Source organism: Chelonia mydas, chromosome 15 (assembly GCF_015237465.2).
Source record: "Chelonia mydas isolate rCheMyd1 chromosome 15, rCheMyd1.pri.v2, whole genome shotgun sequence".
NCBI lineage: Eukaryota > Metazoa > Chordata > Testudines > Cheloniidae > Chelonia > Chelonia mydas.
The window spans coordinates 5,121,747-5,129,652 of record NC_057856.1 but is presented as its reverse complement, the minus strand read 5'-3'; the positions used below and the strand labels follow the sequence as shown (position 1 = coordinate 5,129,652).

The window sequence follows — 7,906 nt, the reverse complement described above, 5'->3', positions numbered from 1 at the left end:
TGGCAGAGACAGGGTTATTAGAACCCAGGTCTCCTGACTGTGAGTCTGGTACTCTAGCCACGCTGGCCCCAGATCCCTGGTTAACACAAGTGTTTCAGGCCAACTCAGGTTATGTGGCAGCTCAAAGGGAGAATTGGTCCTTAAAGTCTTAGTTCTACTAGGGATCTGCCAGTGGCAACCAACAGCCAATACTGTATGTGAAGCATATGATTAACGTGGGGTATGGTTAGAAGACAGGCTGCCACCTCCTGCACTAGTGGATATTCCCAGGTGGCCTGCAGGGGTAGACTTTGGAGGGTTTCACTGAGCGGTGACTGATGACTGAGGGGAGGGCTTCATCTGAGAGCACAAACTTTTGACCAGATGAAAAGAGCAGGGGTGGGGGGAAGTCTCTGGCCATTTTTGTCATTGGGGAATCTAGGAGCAGAGATGGATCTGGGGATTGTGGAACACACTGATACAGAGCACATGTCTGACCTCAATTGATGTAGCGGTCAGGGACGTGGATAGTTCCTCATTGCTTTCCCCTGCCAATCAACATCAACTTTGTCATGTCCAGCTTGTGCTTAAACCTGGCACTCTTCCAGGGCCCATCTGTGCCCGACATTGCAGGAGCTCAACACCACACTCGCACCCCACCCCAGGCTGATACAGCTTGGTAGTGGAGATATTTGACACACACAAAGTCAGGAATGCAACTGTAAGGTTTCCGGGGCAGTGCTAAATCTCCCTAGCCCATCTCACACTGTGTGGCATTATACACAGTCCATTGTATGTCCACTAAAAACAGTGCTGCGTGTGCAGTTAGGGTGTTTTGACACTGCAGGAACGATCCCCTCTGGTATTTCCTCGCTTTCAGCCTGTTTGCATTCTCATGCTTTCACTTAATTTTATTTTCACATCCTTCTGCTGTTGCTTTTGGCTCGGAAGTAACATTGCACATGTGGGGAGAGCACTTCCCACTGCGCTGGAACAGGGACAATGGCTCATTGCAAGGAGACGACACAGCAGGAGCATTTTCAAGCGGCAGCCTCCACTTAGCATGGCCAGATCTGTGTGGGCACATCCAGACCTGCTCTTCCCCATGGCAGGTGCAAACACTAGTCTGTGTCTAATGCCTCTGTGCACACTTTTGATAGCCCAACCCCTCTGCCCATGCAAGAGCTAGATTTCCACCAGCTCACACCGGTGCTGGACTGCTGACAGCGCACAGACTGGGATTGGAACGCTGACAACAGGTGAGCAGCTGTTTGCGCCAGATGAGTGCAGGCACAGGTGAGCACCAGAGGGGCTCGTCAGAGGCCCTTCAACTGCAAGGTCAGAATCACACCAATGATGGGGTTAAAACCCAAATTGGTTCAAGCCCACAAGGCCAGTGCATCCCCCATTTCCAGGGCATGGGGTCTTTGGGCATGTGCAGTGAAGTAAAGCATCACCAGGCTGTCGCCTCCAACGTGTGCTGAGCGATGGGCCAAGGAACACTGCATGACGTCAGCAATAGCAGGCGCTTCCCATGCTCGGAACTTTGCCCTCAAAAGTTTCATCAAAACCCAGGAGCTGCCAGACGGGATCAGATCCACTGCCCCACTAGCTTCTCATACCAGCCAGTGCTAGGTGGTTCAGAGGAAGGGGCAAGAAAGCCAGCCACCCATAGGGATGGTCCTTTTGCATTGAATTATCTGGGGGCTTTTTAAATTAAATAAAAAAAGAAAATAAAGATGAGGGAAGAAACCTCCCTTCTGACTCCTCAACCACCTTCTCTTTCCTTCCTGCCTTTTTTACCTCTGTGCAGCCTCCAACTGGGTCCCCATTTCCCTCCTCAGCAGTCCTTCCCCTTGCTTCACCTCCTTGGTTCCCCCATGTCAAGATCGAGTCGCACCATGTTGATATCAGCCTCTGCCATCCTAGCCAAGGCTCAGAGATGTTCCCCACCCTCAATCAGCTGTTCAGTGGTGAGTGGATATAGCTATTCCTGCCAGGGTCTGTTCTGGGTCCAATATCAGTCAATATTTCCATTAGCAGCTCAGAGGATGGAGTTGAGTGCATGCGAATCAAATGCTCGGATGATAATAAGCTGAGGGACTGGCAGGTACGTTGCAGGAGACTGTTATTATACACAGTAGGAGCCTAACAAAGGAGAGAAATGGGCTGAAATAACATCCACATTAACGAGGCCAATGAGTGGGGGCTGCAGGGGCACGTGTGAGCCTATGAGAGCATGTGTATGTGAGCAGGGAGGTTTGGGCTCTGGTTTCTCACTGGCACAGCTGGTTTTCTCTCATCTCATGCAGAGATAAATCCATATTAAAGCAAAGGATCTTCATTAGGTGGTGGTTCTTATAGCGTTAGGTTAGGGTTCCCCACCCTCTCGCCTCCACCCCACAGAGAGCAGCAGAGAATGCAGTCCCACAGCCAGGTTGCTGGGGGTGCCACCATATGGCACTGCGAGAAACACCATCCCGGCCTTAGACTTCAGGAGCAGCTGCTTCTGTATGCTCGTCCCACATCCCCCAGCAGAGGGCAGAGTTCACTATGGCGAATGACAGGCAAAGGCTGCAACCTTGACATATGCAAGACATGTGTTTTTTTCACACCCCTGCCCGACTTACGGACAAAAGTGCTAGTGTAGACATAGTCTAATACATACTCAGAGCAGATTTCTCACCTAGCTCGTCCTTCAAAATGCTCCAGGAAGAAGCGTGGGTTGATTTGTTTCAGTACCTTCCCTTTCATTTTACAAGTCCAGCTACATCATGCTGATGGAAGTCACAACCCTCTTGCAAAGGACAGCACTTCTAATAAACGCACAATGCTTCAAGTGTAAACTTATCCCCTGAAAGACCAAAGCTGTTAACTTGCTCAAGTGATCCACGAACAAGAAGCCAGGCAATAACAGAATGAATGAATTTGTGTCAGGGTCAGTCAGTTTTCTAATGAATACCCAGGGAGCTGTAAGAATGCTAAACGGGGCTCATTTATGCAGTAAGAGGTCACTATTACATGCCCTACATTACATGAAGTCTGTAACAGGCAAACACCTCTGCCTGTTATGAATGAAGGAAAAGAGAACGGACACTGATGCCACTCGCAGTATTATCACTCAATAGCTACGGAAAAGTTCTTTGAGAAAGAAATGATCAAAACTAATGAGCAAGTGAATCTTTCCACTCTGAGTTTAACAATGAACCATTTCCCCTAGATATTGGTATCATAGGCACTGACTCCATGGGTGTCCCCAGGCTGGAGCACCCATGGGAAAAAATAGCGTGTGCTCAGCACCCGCTGGCAGTCCTCGGATCAGTTCCTCCCCCTCCCCACCAGCACCTCCTGCCCCTCATGGCCCTGCCAATCAGTGCCTCCCCCTCCCTCCCAGTACCTCCCGCCCACTGCAATCAGCTGTTCAGTGGCATGCTGGCGGTGCTTGGGGGGAGTGGGCAGAGCAAGGGTGGGGCACGCTCAGGGGAGGGGGCAAAATGGGACAGGAAGACCTGGGGCAGGGGTGGGGTTGGGGCAGGGCAGAGCAGGGATTGAGCACTGCTGAGGAAAGTGGAAAGTTGGTGCCCCTGACTGGTATTTTGCTCTTCCATTTGCTCACCTTCAGCCACTCCCAAAAGAGTGCTCACCCTAAACCTCGCCCTGCTAGAGCACCACCAAACACTTCCAGCATGTGCTCATTTCAAACCAGACCCCAAGTGCTCCCCCTAAACGTCTCCCCCTAGGGCTCACTCACTTGAGTGCTCATCCTAAAGCATGTCGTGCTCAGTTCTCCCTGAAACTACTCCCGTTCCCCTGGAGTGCTCCCTGAAAATCCCCCCACCCACCCCAGGCTCCGCAAAAACCACTAGCCCTCCACCAAGAGCTCAATCTAAAACACACCTGAACTGATTCTCGTGTGAAACCGCTCCCCAGTAACCAGCTGCTCTCCCCTCCCTGTTGACTGTTAACCTCGCAGAGTCTTGTGCTAAACACTTCCCCTGAGTGCACATCCTAACCTTGTCCGCATTGTGTACATCCCAAACTACACCCAATCCAGTGCTCACCCTACAACACTCTCCCAAATGTTCCCCATTCATTGCAGTTTATAGTCAGCACTCAGGGAGGAGCAGTGGATCTCACCCCAATCTACTCCCCTGAATAGCCCCTTAGTGCTAACACTAAGCTGTCCCCGCCAGATTGCCCAACCAAAGCTGTTCCCTTTACGTCCTAACCTTAAACTGCTCCTCCCTTGAGTGCTCGATGAAAACCACTGCCTGAGTGGTCTTCAGAACCTGCTCCCTGAAGAGCTCTCACTGGGAGCTGTCTAATATGCCTTGAATATATTCTTAACAGCTCTTAATTTCTTCTGGCTCCTAAAATATAAAAAAGCCACATCTGTTCCTCCATCAATGACAGTCAAGTTTGCACCTCTGTTTACACCAAGATAGGGCTTGCCTTGTGCTGAACTTTACCTGGAAACTAAATACAATGGGAAAACAATTCCCATTGTATGAGACATCTTGTCAAAGGAATCCCAATGTTGGCACTTCTATTTTGCCAGGAATGGAAACTGAGATGTCTAAATGATATCTTCAAGCTATTGTTAGTCAAGAGTCTCATAATTTATAAATGTATGGAGCTTTCCTCTCTCCCTGAATCTTGCTAGAAAGAAACACCCTCACCCACACCCCTTAAAAAGTGACAAAGCAACATAACATCTTGTTTTCCTATGGTGAGTGCCCCACTGTGTCCTATGGGTTAATCAATTTGCAGAGACAGGTGTGGAAACTATAAGGCCTTGTCTACACTACACAATTAAGTCAACCTATGTTAGATTGATGTACAGCCACCACAGTACTTACTGCCATTTTTCATGTTCACACTACCCTCCTTCTGCCAGTGGTGCGTGTCCTCTCCTCTTGAGTGGGGCAGTGTGGGGGGCTGCGCAGGGCTCTGAGCTGGGACCCCGCTGCTCAGCGCTGACAGCCCAGGCTGTTGACTCCACGCAGAGCTCAGAGCCGACAGCTTGGGCTCTCAGCACCGGGCAGGGGAGCTGGCAGGAGATGTAAGTAATGCAGTGTCTACATGGACACTGCATCGTCCTAACTATATTGACCTAAGCCTATAGCGTGGAAGTAGAATCATTAGGTCAGTGTAGTGGGGGACTTACATTGGAGGGAGCAAAGCTGTAATATAGACACTTAGAGAGTTAGGTTGATGTAAGCTGCCTTATGTCGACCTAACTCTGTAGTGTAGACTACTATGTTAAACTGGTTAAGAACAGCTGGTAGAGTGACCTATGGAAAGATGAAGGCTATATGGATCAGAATTTCCTAATCCCCTAATTTCAGTCTAAATTAGAAATTTATTTATCAGAAACACATCTCTTTATACATGTGTAGCAGGCTTTGTACCTCATCTACCCATTAAGTCAGGGGGGTGGGAGGTAACCCCTCTTCTCTACACCTACTTCTGTTTTCTAACACCCCCTCCCCCCATAGTCAGCACAGTGTAGCCCAATGGACAGGGTCTGTCTACTGCCTCTTCCCAAGTGGGGTAATGTAGCCTAGCAGCCAGAGTCCCTTCAATGTTCCCCTATGGCAGCACAGACCAATGGCCAGAATCCACCTAATTCCCCCTCCCCTAGTGGGATAGCACAGCCTAGTGGCCAGAGTCAATACTGCCACCTTTGGAGGCAAAACAGGGGGCCTAGTGGCAGGGGGCCATCTCAAGGGGGTGGCCCAGGCCCACCCAACTCCACCAGGCCCTGACCCAGGCCCTGCCAGTGACAGGGCAGTCCACCACAGGGTCAGCAGGGAATCCTACCAAAACATGCTGACCTCATAAGAGTGGGAGGTACCACTCCCTTACCCTCCCTGGGTCACTTCCTACCAGCTCTCCTGCAGCAATGGTCTATATGGTACCGGGGTCTCCAGGCTCCTCAGCACCAGACACTCCCTGGGGTTCCAATAGCAGCAGGCTTCTGGTCCATGCTTCTGGCTCTTCGGCTCTCGCAGGTAAGCGCTGTAACAGCTCCTGGGCTGGAGCCCCTACAGAGTGTTCTTCCTCCTCAGCAGCCAGCCCCAACTGAGCAGCTCTGCAGGCTTTTATACCTGACTTCCAGGTCGAGCATGCCCAGCAGAGCCTCAGGGGTGGGACTTTCTCTGCTAGGAGGGAAGGATTAACCCCCTCTGTACCTGTGTGGGGCCGATCCACCCAGTCACAAGATGGATAATCCATCTTGTTTTTTCAACATGATGTCTCTTGTTCTTTTGAAAGTCCTGAGGAATGTGAAACAAAAGGTATTAGAGACAATCAAAGAATGTACAGAGTGTGTCCACTAAATTTAGAGGAATGAGAAAGGATTTTGTTTGTTTTTCTTTCTAAATGTTTGCTGCACTCTAGAAGTGATATGGATTGTATAGCTCATGGAGGAAAAATAATATTGAAAGATATCAGCTCCTAGCATGTGCCTAGCTCTCAAGTACTAAAATAAATTGCTTAAAAGGGAGAGAGTCCAAGTAACAGTCTGGCTTAATATAGAAATACAATCCTTGAAATGAATAAAACAGAAAAAGCCTCCGATAAAAATAAATGATTAAAGAAATTTGTTATACACCAACACCACCTACTGGATAGCAATAAATCAATCAATAAATATCAAAGAAAATGAGAGCAGATATCTGAGAGCTGTTGGCAAGTGTCCAATAGAAAACAAGAAGATTTCCCTCCTCCCCCGGTACCAGAGCCTTCCCCCTACTGTTATGGGTGGCCGTGGCAGATTGGAGTGGTTTGGGTCTGAGTTCTCAGTGTAGGGATTTAAAAGTGAGACAAGAAAGAAGGGGTGGATCTTCAAGGATTCAGGCAGCTGTAACTTGAAGGCCATTGGGTTTTCCAATTCTATAATCTTGAAGGAACCCAGGTATTGGCAGACTAGTTTTGCAGAAGGGAGGTTGATTAAAGGTTCTGGACAGAGAGCCACACATTGTCACCTACGTCCAGACTGGGGGAGCCCAGTGGTCGTGGTCTGCATGGTGTTTAAAAGCTTCTTTGGTGGACTGCAAGTGTTCTGTGAGCTCTTGGTGCACCAGGTGTCCCTGGGAGGCTAAATACACAGTGGCCAGCACTGGGGAACTTATGAGTAAGTCTCTGTGGCATAGGGGCAAGGTGGCCCTCAAGTGGTGAATTGCGGCATAGTTTCAATACCTGAAGCCTAGATTGTCCCACCAGAACATAAATACAACCCATGCAATAGCAAAGGCCATTCTGAAATTGGAACTCAGAGTCAGGTTGAGTTCCTGAATCATTCAGGATCTGGCAAATCTGGGTTGTGAACTGATTGCTGGGGAGTGGATTGAGGACATCAGACAGCTGTTGATATTCCCGTTGACAAAGTTAGACACCTTGAGCATGGTAGCAGAGGGCTCTTCACCAGGTTTGAGATATTCATCTTTGAGGGATAGGGCATTCACTTTCCCATTTCTTGTCCCTGGGTGATAGGTTACCACAAAGTCAAAGAGAGCGAAGAAGATGGACTGAGCATTTAGCCTTGGTTAAGGTATCTAGCAGTCCATAGGTATTCCAGGTTTTTGTGGTCCGTCAGGACTTAGACCAGGAATTGGTCTTCTTCTAGGAACTCGCACCACTCTTTGAAAGTTGCCTTTATAGCCAGTAGCTCTTTTTCCCAAATATAATAATTTCTTTCTGCCAGGGTTAGCTTTTGAGAATAAAAGGCACAGGGGTGGCGCTGGTTGTGGGGACCTACATGTTGAGACAATACTGCACCTATGGCAAAATTCAAGGTGTCAGCCTTGATCATAAATGGTTTAGTGGGATCTGGGTGAATCAGGATTGGTCCTGTGGTGAATGTCCTCTTCAGTCAATCAAAGGCTGACTGAGCCTCTGTGGACCAAGCGAACAAGGCCCCCTT

The 7,906-nt window shown here is 49.1% G+C and overlaps 1 long non-coding RNA gene across 1 annotated transcript; it reads right to left on the bottom strand.

Moving 5' to 3' along the window:
• Nucleotides 1–231: 231 nt before the first annotated feature.
• LOC122463049 lies at nucleotides 232–6,037 on the bottom strand. The gene is made up of 3 exons (XR_006286026.1): nucleotides 5,869–6,037; nucleotides 2,666–2,795; nucleotides 232–2,127 (listed from the first exon to the last, which is right to left on the bottom strand). It is a non-coding gene; the product is annotated as an uncharacterized LOC122463049 (long non-coding RNA).
• Between the last annotated feature and the right edge of the window lie 1,869 nt (nucleotides 6,038–7,906).